This window comes from Pongo pygmaeus, chromosome 6 (genome assembly GCF_028885625.2).
Source record: "Pongo pygmaeus isolate AG05252 chromosome 6, NHGRI_mPonPyg2-v2.0_pri, whole genome shotgun sequence".
In the NCBI taxonomy this organism is placed as follows: Eukaryota; Metazoa; Chordata; class Mammalia; order Primates; family Hominidae; genus Pongo; species Pongo pygmaeus.
The window spans coordinates 104,417,071-104,433,250 of record NC_072379.2 but is presented as its reverse complement, the minus strand read 5'-3'; the positions used below and the strand labels follow the sequence as shown (position 1 = coordinate 104,433,250).

The following is a 16,180-nucleotide window of genomic DNA, read 5'->3' as shown; positions in this document are numbered from 1 at the left end:
ACATGACCAGGAATACTTTGGAGTGTTGGAGGAGGAGCATGTTTCCCACAAGGAATGCTGGGCAGACAAAAATGTGTGCCACTAAAAGACCTGAGAAGATAGTTTTATTTGATTGCTCTAATTAATTCTCCTGCCTTTCACCAGTAGGTACATGAGAACAAGGCATAGACATATTTTGCATGGTTCCTTGGTATTCTATTAATGATAGTACAATTAACCTTTTAATATAAAAATAACATTAAGTTATCTCCCTGTCTTCTTGCTTCTATGGCTTTAGTAATCACATGCTTTGCTAAGAAAGTGTTTAGGACTATGCATGCATAGTACATATTTATAGTACCGCCTTAACGCTGAGCAACAAGTCCTCAAGGGCTTACTTTGGAGTTTTGTGCATGGGATCCCCATGCTATGCTTTTTTTTTTTTCTTTTGAGGCAGGGTCTTGCTTTGTTGCCCAGGCTGGAGTGCAGTGATGCAATCACAGCTCACTGCAGTCTTGACCTCCCAGGCTCAAGCAATCCTCCCACCTCAGCCTCCCAAGTAGCTAGGACTACAGGCATGCACCACTGTGCCCAGCTAATTTTTGTGTGTGTGTGTATTTTTAGTAGAGATAAGGTCTTGCCATGTTCCCCAAGATGGTCTCAAGTTCCTGGGCTCAAGCAATCCTCCCAAAGTGCTGGGATTACAGGCATGAGCCACTGCATGCAACCCCTACAATATTAAACTTAAAAGGAATTCTGTTCACCACTCTCCCTCTTCTCATTACCTAAGTTACTGATGTTGAAATGGTGCGAATTCACTCTCCTATGTGGAGCATCTTCAGTCAGTTTTGTTAGTTTTTTTCCACGGCTCTGGGCATATTCCTCATTCCTCTCTCCTTGTCACCAGCTGCTTCATGACTAATCACATTTCCCTGTTTTCTTCTTCTGAGGCCAGTCTATTAGAATTCTCAAGCCTGGAATTTTGGGATATGTAACAGGAGGGTGGGCATTGTACAGTGGGTGGGCATAGCAAACAGAAGGTAGGGTTTAACATCAAACCACACAGGCAGCAGTTAATCTCACCTGTTTAATTATTAGAATTGGCTCTGAGGAGCCCCTCAGTGTTTAGAATGTTGAGTCTACAGAATTTCTTTTTTTTTCAATGCTGAAAGGAAGTTTTATTATCTTAACTTGATCTAAATTATAATATTATTTATAAAAGTTATATAAATGCAGGCTGATTGTTTTGAAAGAGTCAAAAAGCCAAATAAAAATAAAGCACTAGAAATAAATTCAGTTATAAGCAGTTGACATCATTCTTCTAAATGTTATGTGGAATCACAGGAAGAAACATCATTGCAATCATTTTCAAAGTAATATTAAAGGTATCAGAAGAAATGTTTGGTCTTAAATGTCAATTTGAATATACAGTGTCTACAATAATAGATCAGAGAGAAAGTAAGTATATCTGTAAAGGAAAAAAGGCCGGGCATGGTGGGTCACGCCTGTAATCCCAGCACTTTGGGAGGCCAAGGCAGGCGGATCATGAGGTCAGGAGTTCGAGACCAGCCTGGCCAACATAATGAAACCTTGTCTCTACTAAAAATACAAAAAAGAAAAAAAAATTAGCCTGACATGGTGTCAGGTGCCTGCCACTCAGGAGGCTAAGGCAGGAGAATCGCTTGAACCCAGGAGGTGGAGGTTGCAGTGAGCCAAGATCGCACCATTGCACTCTAGCCTGGGCAACAAGAGCGAGACACCATCTCCAAAAAACAAAGCAGGAAAAAATGGCTGGGTGCGGTGGCTCACACCTGTAATCCCAGCACTTTGGGAGGACGAGGCGGAAGGATAACGAGGTCAGGAGTTCAAGACCAGCCTGACCAACATGATGAAACCCTGTCTCTACTAAAAACACAAAAATTAGCACTTGTAGTCCCAGCTACTCAGGAGGCTGAGGCAGGAGAATTGCTTGAACCTGGGAGATGGAGGTTGCAGTGAGCCGAGATTGCGCCACTGCCCTCCAGCTCAGGTGACACAGCAAGACTCTGTCTCAAAAAAAAAAAAAAAAAACAGGAAAAAATGAGTTAGTTGCAAGTACTGTAAGTACTGTATCCTTCAATGAAAGAAGAACACAGATTAAGGATAAAACAGACAGTCTTATCAACTAGGCCACCTTTAAGAATCATTTATCAGGGTAGCTAAAAGGAGCAACAATAAAGCTCTACATATATAACTGAAATGTTTACAATTAATCTAGTCTCAGCACTTTTATTTGTAGAGTTCTCAAATCAAAAGTAACAAGTAATTATACATCAGGATTGTTAGGAATGCCAAATATTATTTTACAACTGCCACTATGTGTTTCTTCTTCTCTGACACAATTGGCACAGATCCAGGCTTGCTGTGTTTAATGTGATTCACTTCCTTTTGTCTACAAGCTTCTTTCATGATGCACTGTTCCTGAATTGGGCTGTAGACAGAATTTGGTAGATGTCAATGACGAGCTATCAGTTGTATATGAGGATGACGCTGAAATTTCTCCTTCAGTTTCTGGTTATAATACTTGGCTGCTTTTTCTTGTGATGTAAGCATACTCAATTTTTCAGAAGCATTAGCTTTCCATAGGTAACTGTTCATTTCATCAGATCCATACATAATATACTTGCTGTCAGAAGTCCATTTTACACAGATAATATGTTGCTTTCACTTTGTGTGATATACCTCCCTGCTTTGACTTTTGTCTACAGGAAAGATTCAAATAGATTTATCGAAACTAGCAGACACAAACTCTTTCCCAATGGAAGAGTAATCCACATCAAGCACTGCAGATACATGATCCATATGGACCATTATATGAGTGCATGCATATCAAAAGTAAGTAAGTTATAATCATCATTTGCCGCCATAAAAATGAAAGCTTCCATAGGGTTTCAACAGATTGTATTTGTTCTCATATTTAAGATAACCTTTTTCAGAGGAGTAGCTTGCCTCATATCATACAGTGCTATAGTCCTGTCAGAAGCGCAACTCCCCAAGATAAATGTCTCAATTGCATTAAATTTACCACTACATATACTGTCAAATCTCCAGGTCGTGAACATATAGGATTAGTTATTAGTTCATCCCAAACGTCTACTTGCTGTCCACATGTGGCAAAAACAGCTTCTTTCCAGTGATGATCAATCCCAGTATACACTGTCTTTCCCAATATTGTATGTAATGGCTCTTCCTCCTCGCCATAGCCTGGCCCATCCATTTTCCACTGCTTCACAGTTTTGTCATCACCAACAGTGAAAAAAGAAGTCCCACAAAAGTGAGTATGTATTCCTCGTACAAAACCTTCATGTGCTTGTATTATACGGATACATTTCAGTTGAGTCAGGTTCCAAATTCTAACTGCTCCATCACATCCCCCAGAAAGGACAGTAGCCAGTCTCTTTGGATGCTTTGCCAAGCAACTGACTCCATCTCGTGACCATCCAGCCAAGCCAGGCATGGTTTTGCAAATACTCCTTCCAGTTTGGTAGCATTTAAAACTCTTACACATTCTTGCAGGATCTCAAAAGGATGTAAGGTAGGATCATAGTTTCTTGGAACAATCTGTAAGTCCAACTTGGTTTTGTGGACATAGTTGTCCAGATTCCAGCTCAACATCTTCACCTTCACCTTGGTTGCTCTTCCTGCCAGACTCCACAAGCTCTTCGCTCTACAGAATTTCAAAGAGTACTGAGAGTGTCACAGTATTATCCCCAGAAATTTCCTCCTATAGGATCTGAGTCAATCATAGTTTTTATGTAGATTATGAAGACTGCAGCCCTTACCAATTTATCTCTGTTTTACCATAGATTTTGTAGGGCAATCTAATTGTAAAGCAGAAAACAAAAATATATATATAAAAACACGTTTCGTGTTCTTCACTGCACTTATCACAACTTGAAAATATATATAGTTTTTGTCCTATCTTTCCCTTTATTTTATTTTATTGAGACAAGGCCTGGGTCTGTCACGCAGGCTGGAGCGCAGTGGTGTGATCTTGGCTCACTGCAACCTCCGCCTCCTGGGCTCAAGCCATCCTCCCACCTCAGCCTCCCAAGTAGCTAGGACTACAAGCTCAGGCCACCACACCCAGCTAATTTTTGTATTTTTTGTAGAGATGGGGTTTCATCATGTTGCCCAGGCTGGTCTCAAACTACAGAGCTCAAGCAATCCACCTGCCTTGGCCTTCCAAAGTGGCGGGATTACAGGCATGAGCCACTGCATCCAGCCATGTCTCTCCCTTTAAAATATAAACTCTTTGAGGACAAGAATATCTTGTTCTACTTTGTATGATCAGCACTTAAGAAAGTGTCCAGTACATATGAGTGATCAGTTAATACTAGAAGGAATGTATGAAATGTTCAGGTTTTTCTTCTCAAATGATTGGCAAACAATGAAATTAAAGATGCTAAGAGTTCAGTCTTCCCTAAGCTAACTTGTGTCATAAATCCAAGTTTGCCTTAGCTCTGCTTTGCATTTTCCTTTTCTTCAATACTGAGCAGCTTCTCCATCATACTTCCCAGGCATTCAGTATCCCTTTTACAGCTCCTTGGCAGCCTAGAACTTTTCCCTTTAGTTAAGTCTGTCTTCCTGGGATGGTGCCCAGATTCCAAGACTATCTCTTTCTTGCTATACTCCCATTAAAACTCCCGTTATTTTATTTTTTACTGCCAGGAGAAAAATATTCAGATAATTTCTCATTAAAGCATTATGCTGTAATAGACCATTTAATCCAATAATTCTCCAGGGTATTTGTATTTTAGAACATGAAGCCGTTAGCCTAAGATAGAGAATGTATTATGATGACATTTCAGGGTCAGTGTGACAGGGGCATGGGGTGTATATACATTTCCGTAGGTGGGTGGTGAGGTGATTGGGACTTTTCTTATTCTCTCAGGCCTCATCAAAAAGGTGGTCACCTGCCTTGATTACAAAGTCAAAGTCAGTAAATTCCTAGTCAAAGTCAATAAACTCAGGCTTCTCACCATTGGTCATACTAGAAGAGGAAAAAATCAACAAAGAAAAATAAGAAAGCAGAGTGGTTTAAAACAAACACAGAAACCTTGCTTTTCCCTCAAGGAAAATAGCAACAATAATAAATTGCTTCAGAAAGCAAATACCAATTTATTGAGCTTGTAAGACAATTAATGACAAATGTTTATCACTTTAAAAAATTCGAATGGGTGGAAAGTATAAAAAAATACAAGCCCATGAAACATAAACAATGTTCACAAGCAGGCCGGGTGTGGTGGCTCATGCCTGTAATCCCAACACTTTGGGAGGCTGAGGTGGATGGATCACCTGAGGTCAGGAATTCGAGACCAGCCTGACCAACATAGTGAAACCCCATCTCTACTAAAAATACAAAAATTAGCCAGGCGTGGTGGCACGCACCTGTAATCCCAGCTACTCAGGGGGCTGAGGCAGGAAAATCGCTTGAACCTGGGAGGTGGAGGTTGCAGTGAGCCAAGATCACGCCATTGCACTCCAGTTTGGGCAACAGAATAAGACTCTCTCAAAAAAAAAGAATGTTCACAAGCAGATTCTCCAAAATATTCCTTTAAATGACCAACTCCTAAAGTGTATTTAGAAGAAAATTCCATTTGAAAAAATCACAGTTATAGTTAAGTTTTTACCAGCACTTGGGAGGCTGAGGTGGATAGATCACCTGAGGTCAGGAGTTCAAGACTGGCCTGACCAAAATGGCAAAACCCCATCCCTACTAAAAATACAAAAATTAGCTGGGTGCAGTGGTGCATGCCTGTAGTCCCAGCTACTTGGGAGGCTGAGGCAGGAGAATTGCTTGAACCTGGGAGGCAGAGGTTGCAGTGAGCTGAGATCGTGCCACTGCACTCCAGCCTGGGCGACAGAGCCAGACTCAAAAATAAATCAACAAATTAAAATAGTTAACTTTCTAGAAACCCACTATGTAAAGTACCTTCCTATGCCTGCTAGAGAAATGATATACAAACTTCCATTGCCGTTAATTCATCAGCATTAGAATTTTCCTGGCCAGCCTCCACTCAGGCATTTCTTTCTTTCCCCTCTTTGCATCATGTTAGAAGACTGATTTCTGTTGTTGATAAGATTATAGACATCCTGGGTATGTGACTAGCTAACATTGAAAGTGGTCACCTTCAGTGATCTGTTCTCTCCTAATAAATGCTATGATGTCACTCAGAATCTGATCTTGGTGGTTCTGACACAAATTCAGCAGGGTTAGAATTAGGAGGGAAGGGCTACTGTATATTTCTCTGGGCTTCCCACCCTAGATACAGGAAGTTCAGATCCTGGAAAAATTCTGTCTAGCACGCTTGAAACAAAGCCCCTCGTTCACCCAGTTTATTGTCTCAGAAGATCTATCAACTGTTTTCTCCTTCGGAGGAAGTCAGTTCTCTGTGCAACTGCAAATAGGATAAATAAACCATTCATTCAGAACTAGTGGACATTTTGTTTTGCTTCCCACCTGATTTCAAGAGAGAGTGCTGGCTATAATACAATGTTAAACTTGAAAACTCTGTATAAATCTTTGTGGGTACTCTGCTTTTCAGGGAGACAATAAAACATGGAAGTCCTTTGAATAATTATTTATGATAGAGGCTGCTCAAAACTGAATCTTAAAACCTCTTATGAACCCTGCTTATATAGCATAGGCAACCTGCTAAGCCCTCCATCCATCCTTGGCTATGATTTTGGGACCAGCCTGTGGCATCTTCATATCTGTCTTCATTCCCAAGTTCCGATTTGTTTTATTTGAAGTATTTCATCAATGTTAACATATGCAAAGCTGGTGCCATACAAATACCCTCATTACACAGATGAGGTAAGCCAAAGGAAATTAAGTGGCAAATGCTCCAGGAAAATTTGTAGATCTGACAAATCCAGGACATGAGCCAGTGGTTTCCGTGTCTAAATGCTGTGCTTTTTTCACAAGCAGTTTATGCTGCTAGTGCCAACCTGGCTGTCTACACTTGCTCACTGTCACCATACCCGGGAACTGAGACCTCATGACCAATAGGTTTAGAAAATATCAGCTAGCTTGAACCTACCACCTAAACATCTTGCCAGTTCAGCTTCTACACTACTGACATAGTGATCTTCCTAAACTGAAATCTGATCATATTACTCTCCTTTGCCTGAAAGCACCTCCCTGGCAGAGAATAAAGTCCAAACTCCTAGTCTGATATACAAAGCCCTGACTCTACACTGCTCCCCTTACCCAAAGCATCAGATATATCAAAGTATTTGGTCCCACTATAGAACTCCCCCTCCTCTATCACTATGCCCTACCCTCTGCAGCACCTCTGCTGAAAACTCCCCAGCCCCCATCTACTTGAGGAATCACCTACACATCTCTCAAGCTACAATGCTGTGTCACTTCCCCTAGGAAGCCTTTTCTGATACACTTTCTTCCCTCTGAACTTCAGTTTCTGCATTAGCAAAATGTGGATTATAATTCCTACACCATCCTGTAACTCAAAGATCACATAAAAAAAATGACCCTGAAAGTTCTCTGAAAAAGGCAAAGCACTATTCAAAGGCTAAGTTATGTTATTATAAAATAGTTATTATACAATAAGCCTTTTTAAAGAAACTTAATTATAGTACCTGTAATTATTATAAAAATGACCTCGGCCAGCACGGTGGCTCATGCCTGTAATCCCAGCACTTTGGGAGGATGACTTGAGGCCAGGAGTTTGAGAATAGCCTGGCCAACATGGTGAAACCCCATCTCTACTAAAAATACAAAAATTAGCTGGGCATGGTGGCGCACCTGTAATCCCAGCTACTTTTGAGGCTGAGGCATGAGAATCGCTTGAACCCGGGAGGTGGAGGTTGCAGTGAGCCGAGATTGGGCCACTGCACTCCAGCCTGGGTGACAGAGTGTGACTCGGTCTCAAAAATATAAAAATAAAAATAAAATTAACCTGTACAAATTAGAGGACTTTCCCTGTCTATTCATTGCTTAAATGTGAGCTAAGCTTGAAATGGTGATGACACAAATAGACTAAAAGTAGACCCACAAAGGGAGGATTAGCATGACTTCTGCCCCACATAGTTTTCAGTAATGAAAAACTGCATTTTATTTGCTTTCAAGAATTATATTCTCATTTCATATTTCTTTCATTTTATCAATGGAACATTCTTCTTTACAACTCTAATTCGCTCTAGCCAAAGTCTGATTTCCTTAAATGACTTTTGTTCTAGCACTAAGTCTTAGCTGCTTCTTACCCACCCAATCAGAACATTGATGCACCCACTCCACTGTTTCTGGAACACAGTGGCTAGAACGGGTAACATTTCCTCAGTTCTTAGTCTGTACCAGGCACTCTTCTAAATGATCTCTTATGATTATAAAATTTAAATCCCACTACAACTCTCATTTCCTGTCTGCAAAATGGGAATGAGAAAATGGAAACTTAGGAAGGTTAAACCTCTTGTCAAAGTGTAGGGTAAATGCCCCTGAGAGGAATAACTTGAGCATACCCTTAGAATGGCCCTGTGGGACAGATGCACCTGCATGTGTGTTCCCAGTGAGGGAATACAGGAGTAGCCAACCCAGAGGTTCATTCCTTGTATAAGAGGAACATCTGAGCCCCAGGCCCATCCAGTAGAACAAGAGCCATACAGGGGTTTGAGTCTTGAGTTTTGGGTTGGATGTGTAACCACCCGAGGAGTTTTTCCTGCCTGCTGTACAAAGAAAGAGTACAGCATTACAGTACAGAAAAAGTTTAATAGACATGAGGCCAGCCATGCCACGTGCCTCGTCCAAAGATCGTAGTTTAGGGGTTTTTCAAAGGCAGTTTAGGAGAGGGGTGGGGGTGGCTGGGGTTGCTGCTGATTGGTTGGGGTAGAGATGAAATCATAGGGAGTGGAAGCTGTCCTCCTGCACACTGAATCGCTTTTGGGTGAGATTGCAGGAGTGGGATTGGTGGGTCCAGGTAGAGCCATGGGTGTCAGACATTCAAAAAACCTGAAAAGATACCTCAAAAAGCCAACCTACAATAGTGGTGTTATCTACAGGAATGGCTGGCAATCTATGTCTACGCCTTAGCAGAAATCAGGCTCCTCTCCACCCCCTAGCCTGATGGCCACTCACTAGCTTTAAAAAGGTGTTTGAGTTTGGGGGAAGGGCTATTATCATTAAACTATAACCCAGATGTCTTCTAAAATTAACTCAGCCCAAAAGCCCTGGAATGATTAAGGCAGCTTACAAGCTAAAGGCAAGAGGGGCAGGTGGGCTAGATCGGATCTCTTTCACTATTATAATTTTGTGCACATTTTAAACTGATGGAAAAACTACAACAAAAAAATTCATAGCTCAAATGGTTAACCTGCACTATAGAGTTAAGTAGAGTCTTCTAAAGCTCTCTATCTTCCTCTCTTTTTTTCTGCCTGCTTTAAATCTGCTGTTACTCAGCTGCTAGTGCTGAGATGATACTCATTATTTACAGTCTAACTAGAAGGTAAACATTGGAAACTCATTTAAATTTTTAAAAAAGGTAAAAGAGGTTTTGTTAAACCAAACAACCTAGAATTTTTAAATCTCCCTTAAAGTTAATGGAAATAAATCCAGCACGTCCTTTAAACCTTATTCTTTTTTTTTTTTTTTTTTGAGACAGAGACTCACTCTGTCACCCAGGCTGGAGTGCAGTGGCCTGATCTTGGCTCACTGCAACCTCCGCCTCCCGGGTTCAGGTGATTTTCCTGCCTCAGCCTCCCAAGTAGCTGGGACTACAGGTGTGTGTCACCACGCCCAGCTAATTTTTGTAGTTTTTTTAGTAGAGAAGGGGTTTCACCTCATCATTCTCAGCAAACTATCACAAGGATAGAAAACCAAACACCTCATGTTCTTACTCATAGGTGGGAATTGAACAATGAGAACACTTGGACACAGGAAGGGGAACATCACACACCAGGTCCTGTCGTGAGGTAGGGGGAGCGGGGAGGGATAGCATTAGGAGATATACCTAATGTAAATGACGAGTTAATGGGTGCAGCACACCATAATGGCACATGTATACATATGTAACAAACCTGCACATTGTGCACATGTACCCTGGAACTTAAAGTATAATAATAAAAAAAAAAGAGAAGGGGTTTCACCGTTTTGACCAGGCTGGTTTCGAACTCCTGACCTCAGGTGATCTGCCCACCTTGGCCTCCCAAAGTGCTAGGATTACAGGTGTGAGTCACCGTGCCTGGCCCTTAAATGTTATTCTTAAAGCTGACTCTTTTTATTCAATTCTACTGCAAGTTCTCAGTAACTATCCAACTGCCTCTCTTGAGCAGCTTCACTCTGTTGATATTAATGCTTTTATAAGGGAGATAGTACACAATTGCTATTTGCAGGGGGACCTCCAAAACTACAGCCCAGGGGAAATTTCTTTATCTTTGTCCTAGCAATGTTATTTACCCCCATGCCACAACATTGATATGCTGAGGTACTAATTGTTTGGTTTTTTTCATACTCTTTACAGCCTTTCTTCTTTCCTGTCTCCCTGAGTTTACTTATATTGTCATTTTCCTTAAATATTCTTCTGTGTTTATTCTGTCTATCATGGCTAACTATTGCTTCCATGGCTGCACCCAGCACCCACTCTAACCAGTAATATCTCAGGTTGCTAATACAACACACAGCACTAACCACTGGATATGCTCACATGGGCAGTCACTCGAGAATGACATTACACTCCTAGCTGTTCCACTGTCTATAGAAGAAATTGCTAACACACAAGCCCAATACTCTGGATTCAACTACACCAGGTACACGCACACCAAAAATACAGGTTTATGAGGTAAACCTAGGTCAATCGATCCCTCATGCCAATCATCCATGGTGACCAAGCAAATAGGGAGGGCACCAGAGACGGCCTATAAGGCTAGAAATTCCAAGGAGTCTGGCCCTTTGCCAGGGGCTTTAACACACAAGTCCATTGCAATTACACTGTCAGCTATAATCAAACAAACCAGAATGGAAACCATACAATGACGCTTAACAAGTTCACTGTGTACCTCCACGGTTTTTCTCTATGGTGACGAAACAACAAAGTTCATGCCAGAAAGATTTATAACAATTCTTTTATGCCTATAAATAGTTCAGCAGCCAGGATGGAATATATAGAAATAGCAGTCAAAACTGGACGACTTCTCAACTTCACTAATACATCTACATCTTTTCCTCAATTTTCTCTTATCCCATTAATATTCAAAAATCATATCTGTCAGGCCCCACATTCACATAACACTACAAGTCAAACTTTTACCCCCTTATGCATGGATAACTACTTTTTGGGTCACTGCCCAACCACATTTAATCCCAAGGGACCATGGGATCCCTCTATTTATGCAAACCATACTGGAATCTAATCACACCTATGCCTGGTTGTGAGGTTCCTCTTCAGGAGTTTCATTAAAAGGAACTGGGTTCTTCTTTTTATACAGATCTAATATATTTCTAGCCTTGTCTATTAAGTGAAGAGGCACTTACACTACAGTTGCAGCAATATCTGGAGTGCATATATATAACTCCTCAGACTTCGTAACCTCTGGCCAAGCTCCAAATTTAAAATCCTTCTTATGTTGGTCCCTCCAAAGGCCATCAGAAGCAGTACTTAGTCTCCCATCATTTGGCATCCTCACCAATAATAATCCTGTCATAGAGAAAAATGACCTAGGACATTCTGTAGCCAGTGCAATCTTTTGGTTTGCAGATATACCCATGCTTAAGTGCAGTATTCATAATCTCACCATCCTAGTCCAGCAATCTTGGGAAGCTACAATCACGGCCATTGAAGCCCAACGGCAGGCCCTGAACTGGCTGGCAGGGTATGTTTTGCAGAACCAACTCACTTTGGACGTGCTTCCCGCTGAAGCAGGTGGTACCTGCATGCTGTTAAATAAAACGTTGCTTTTACATCAGTAACTCAGGTCAGATAGAAGAAAGTTTAGAAAAGGTAACAGACAACATAAAAATATTAAAGGCCTTCAAAACAGAGTTCCTCAAGATTCCTTTTCAGCACAACTATTTCAAAGCTTCTCCAGTTAAATTTGGCCATGGGTTGCTCAACTTCTTCTGCCTATAATAAAGCTCATATTAGTTTGTTTATTTGCATAATGTATTGTTAATACTACATCTGATTTTGTGTTTTCTAGGATACAACAATTTCAAACCAAAACAGTACTACAGCAAAGGTATCAGCTACTAAGAACTCCATAACTTTCCTTTGAATGCAGCAGAACAAAATTTTAGGCTACAAATGCTGTTCCCCCATAGTCTCATAGCAACCCTGACCAATTTAAGTCCCAACTCAGGGATTTAGGCCTACATAACCTCCTGACCGACTAACAATCCTAGGTAGGGCCAACTATACACCCCTGGTCAGCAAGAAGCAGTTGGAAGATGAGACCTTCAACCACATGCCAAAGATTAGTCATTGTTGCTGTGTCAGGGTGTGAAGAAAGGTAGAGTCCTAATTCGGGAAAAGGAGTCAGGCTGGCAGGACCAGGGGAAAGCAAAGCAGGACCAGGGGAAAGAAAACAGATAGATAAGCTATAAGTCTGCCTTTCTTCATGGTCCAGGACACATAGCCCTCATGCATAAATCACTCACAATCTTCCTGTGCTGAGCTATCACCTGACTCTTGGCTGATAGAAAAATGCAAGTTAGCTCACTGCAACCTCGGCATTACCAATACTGCACAAAGTCTTCTTCAAGCGCAGAGCACAAGCACCATCCTATAAAATCCCTAGCAAGCTTTTGACTCTGTACAGTCAGCTCCTCTTTCGCTGACCTGCCTGTTGCACCCTTGCAATACATTTTCCTACTTTCTCAAATAAATCTGCCTTTCTTTACCTACAACTGTCTTGGTAAATTCTTCTTACTGCCTGCACCACTGGCCCCAGATAGTTTCTGATCACCTGTGACACTCATTACATTAAATGTGGTTTCCTGGATTGGATCCTGGGGGAGTAAAAAAGACATTAGTGGACAACTGATGAAGTTTGAAAAATTCTTTAGTTTAGTCAGTAGTAACACACCAATACTAATTTTTTTTGTTTTGACAAATGTATGATGGTTATAGAAGATGTTAACATTAGGGGAAACTGGGTGAAGTGTATACAGAACTCTTTGTACTTTGCAATTCGTAAATCAAAATATGTTTTAAAATGAAAAGTTTAAGAGGCCTCAGATTACTTTGAGATTAATTTACTGAGCCTATTAAATCAATCTATTGTACAATTTAAATAAATTTGGTTATCTTAAAATTTTTCTAAAATGATTATTGAATTCATTAGTGAAAACAAAACATCCATTTGTGTTTATAAGCAAAAGTCAGGTTTTGAATTTGGTATTAAACAATATCTTTTCAGAAAAGGAGACAAATATTGGTTGGGAATGAGTTACAAAGTCTCATCTTGCCAATAAGATGACCAAAACTTTGTATTCCCATTGAGAAAAACAAAAAAATTATAGTTAGCCAATGAGATGCCTAATATAGCTAATATATGGTTGACTAAATATAGTTTCCTTTCTGGCCTTCTGAGCATTCCTAAATCCCAAGTGTCACAGTCTGGCACATGTGTTCAAAGCCACAGAGAGAAAGTAAAACAATGACAAATTATGTAGGTAACTTAGCCATAATCATACCACCACAGATAGAGCTCAATAATACTACCTCAGATAGACAGAACCATTTTATATTACAGGGATTCTTTTCCAAATAGCCCTGGTAGAGTAGACCTGGAACATGTTGTTCCCAGAGCATCTAGCTCTTTCCTCAGATTTGAGGAACAAATCAGAAAATGACCAGTGTTGTAGTCAATGTGATACAGTCATCTGAACATTCTTCCCAGATTTTGAACAGTTGTGCCTTCAGTGAGATGCTATTGTTTAAACACTTTTGTTTGGGGAGGATTTAAAAAAAAAATCACAATTATCTTGTTGCCCAATCAGATCTCACTGGCTCTGCCAGTCACGGCCAGTTCCTTCTCAGGAAGGTAGGCCCCTGAGCTCGGCTGACTGGCAGAAGCAGTGCTAGGCTGTGACTGAAGATGAGCAGTGGCGGCTCACTTCTGTTTTGTTCTGCTCAAGCGAGATTCTGCGAATGAGTTCTGATAAGTGACCAGATGTGGTTCTGCTCACCCTCGGTGGTCTCCATCTTTAAAACCGAGTGCCACATGGCCAAGGAAGGAACCTTCTTAAAGTTCAAGGAGTTACTCTAGCACTGAAGGTTTCCTGAGGAAAAGTAACCACCATGCCTTCCACTGGTGGGCTTGAACAAGAAGCAGGAGAGAAAGTGAGGAGAGGCAGACAAAAGCAACAGAAAGTTTAGCACGGAAGTTGAGAAAGGGCCTGGCCAATTCCAATTTCTAAGGCTTTCAATAAACAAAAAGAAGAAGAGATGCCAATATTGGTTTACTAAGTTATGGTATGTTTTAGATCTTTAATTAATAAAGCTGCATGTGAACATATCTCTAATCTGTCAAGGCATATCTCATTTTGAAATAACATTAAGAGTTGGGCGCGGTGGCTCACGCCTGTAATCCCAGCACTTTGGGAGGCCGAGGTGGCGGATCATGAGGTCAGGAGTTCAAGACCAAACTGGCCAACATGGTGAAACCCTGTCTCTAATAAAGATACAAAAAAATTAGCCGGATGTGGTGGCACGTGCCTGTAATCCCAGCTACTCGGGAGGCTGAGACAGGAGAATCGCTTGAACCCGGGGGTGCAGAGGTTGCAGTGAACTGAGATCACGCCATTGCACTCCAGCCTGGGTGACGGGGCGAGACTCTGTCTCAAAAAATAAATAAATAAATAACATTAAGAGTCTAATTTGAATCTTCGTGAATATGAAGCTCAAGCTAAATAGTCTTACTATTCACTACTCCGTCCTCAGGTGCCTACCCAGAAGACCTCAACAGAATGAGAGTAAAAGCTTAGAAAAACGGGCTAAAGAGAACAAAAAGAGAAGTACTGAGAGGAAGATACAGAAACAAAGTAGAAAAAAAAGGAGAGAGAGGAAGCTGGAAGACCTGGAACACGGCTCATCGTGGTCTCGGACGCACCAGGTAGCAGTGTATGGTCACCTTCCACTCACCTAGCCCTAAGGAGTATCTACGATGCTTTGTTGCTTAGTGAGAGAAATCTGCAACCATCCATTAGGAACCCGCTGCAGCCCCCCCTCCCGGCCCCGCCCCGCCCCGCCCCGGTTCAAGCGATTCTCCTGCCTCAGCCTCCCGAGTAGCTGGGATGACAGGCGCGTGCCACCACGTCAGGCTAATTTTTTTTGTATCTTTATAAGAGACGGGGTTTCACCATGTTAGCCAGGTTGGTCTTGAACTCCTGACCTCATGATCCGCCGGCCTCGGCCTCCCAAAGTGCTGGGATTACAGGCGTGAGCCACCGCGCCCAGCTCTTAATGTTATTTCAAAATGAGATATGCCATTAGGTGCTCACTGAGCACTGACTGTGCTGGGGACTGAGGAAAGGGAGCCAAGATAAAAATAAAGATTGTCTGCATAGAAAATGAAATGTATTTTTTGCACTCTATGGACAGCAAACAAGGAGATAAATAGGTCTCGAAAGAGAAAGGGTTCGCTTACTATAAGGACGTTCAATAACAGTTGTCAACCCTGACGGAATAACCTCAGTGGCAAGTAGCCTGCTAAATCATATTCGTGCTTGAAATTCAGGTAAGTCCTTGGAAGCTGGTTTTTCATATACACGAATATGACCACATTCCAGCTGTCCAGGAACTTTCCAGGTACTGAAGAAGCCAGCAAAGAGATCACACTACCTTGGGGCTCCCGTAACTGGGTGCCAAGAGGAAATTATCACCGAAGCCGAATCTTAAAGGAGACAGCTTCTTGAAGAAAGATACCAACGATGCCTCAAAAAGAGGACTCTCGACCGACAGCATAGAAGAGGTGAAAGTGTAGGTCACCGAGTGCCTGTCCAGCCACGCCTTTTCTTTTGGGTATAACCTTTCTTCATTTTTCAACCATGGCTGCGATGGTAACTTTGAAAATAAACCTAATTTCCGTAGGAATCTTTGGTGATTCACACTTTCGAGGCACCCCACAGCACGGTAGCCAGAAGTCTGTTGTTTTGCAATTTTAATCAAAGGCCCCTAACACATGCCTTGAAACGCGACTTCATCTG

The 16,180-nt window shown here is 41.6% G+C and overlaps 1 pseudogene; it reads right to left on the bottom strand.

Moving 5' to 3' along the window:
* Nucleotides 1–2,884: 2,884 nt before the first annotated feature.
* LOC134739942 (DDB1- and CUL4-associated factor 13-like) lies at nucleotides 2,885–15,938 on the bottom strand (annotated as a pseudogene).
* Between the last annotated feature and the right edge of the window lie 242 nt (nucleotides 15,939–16,180).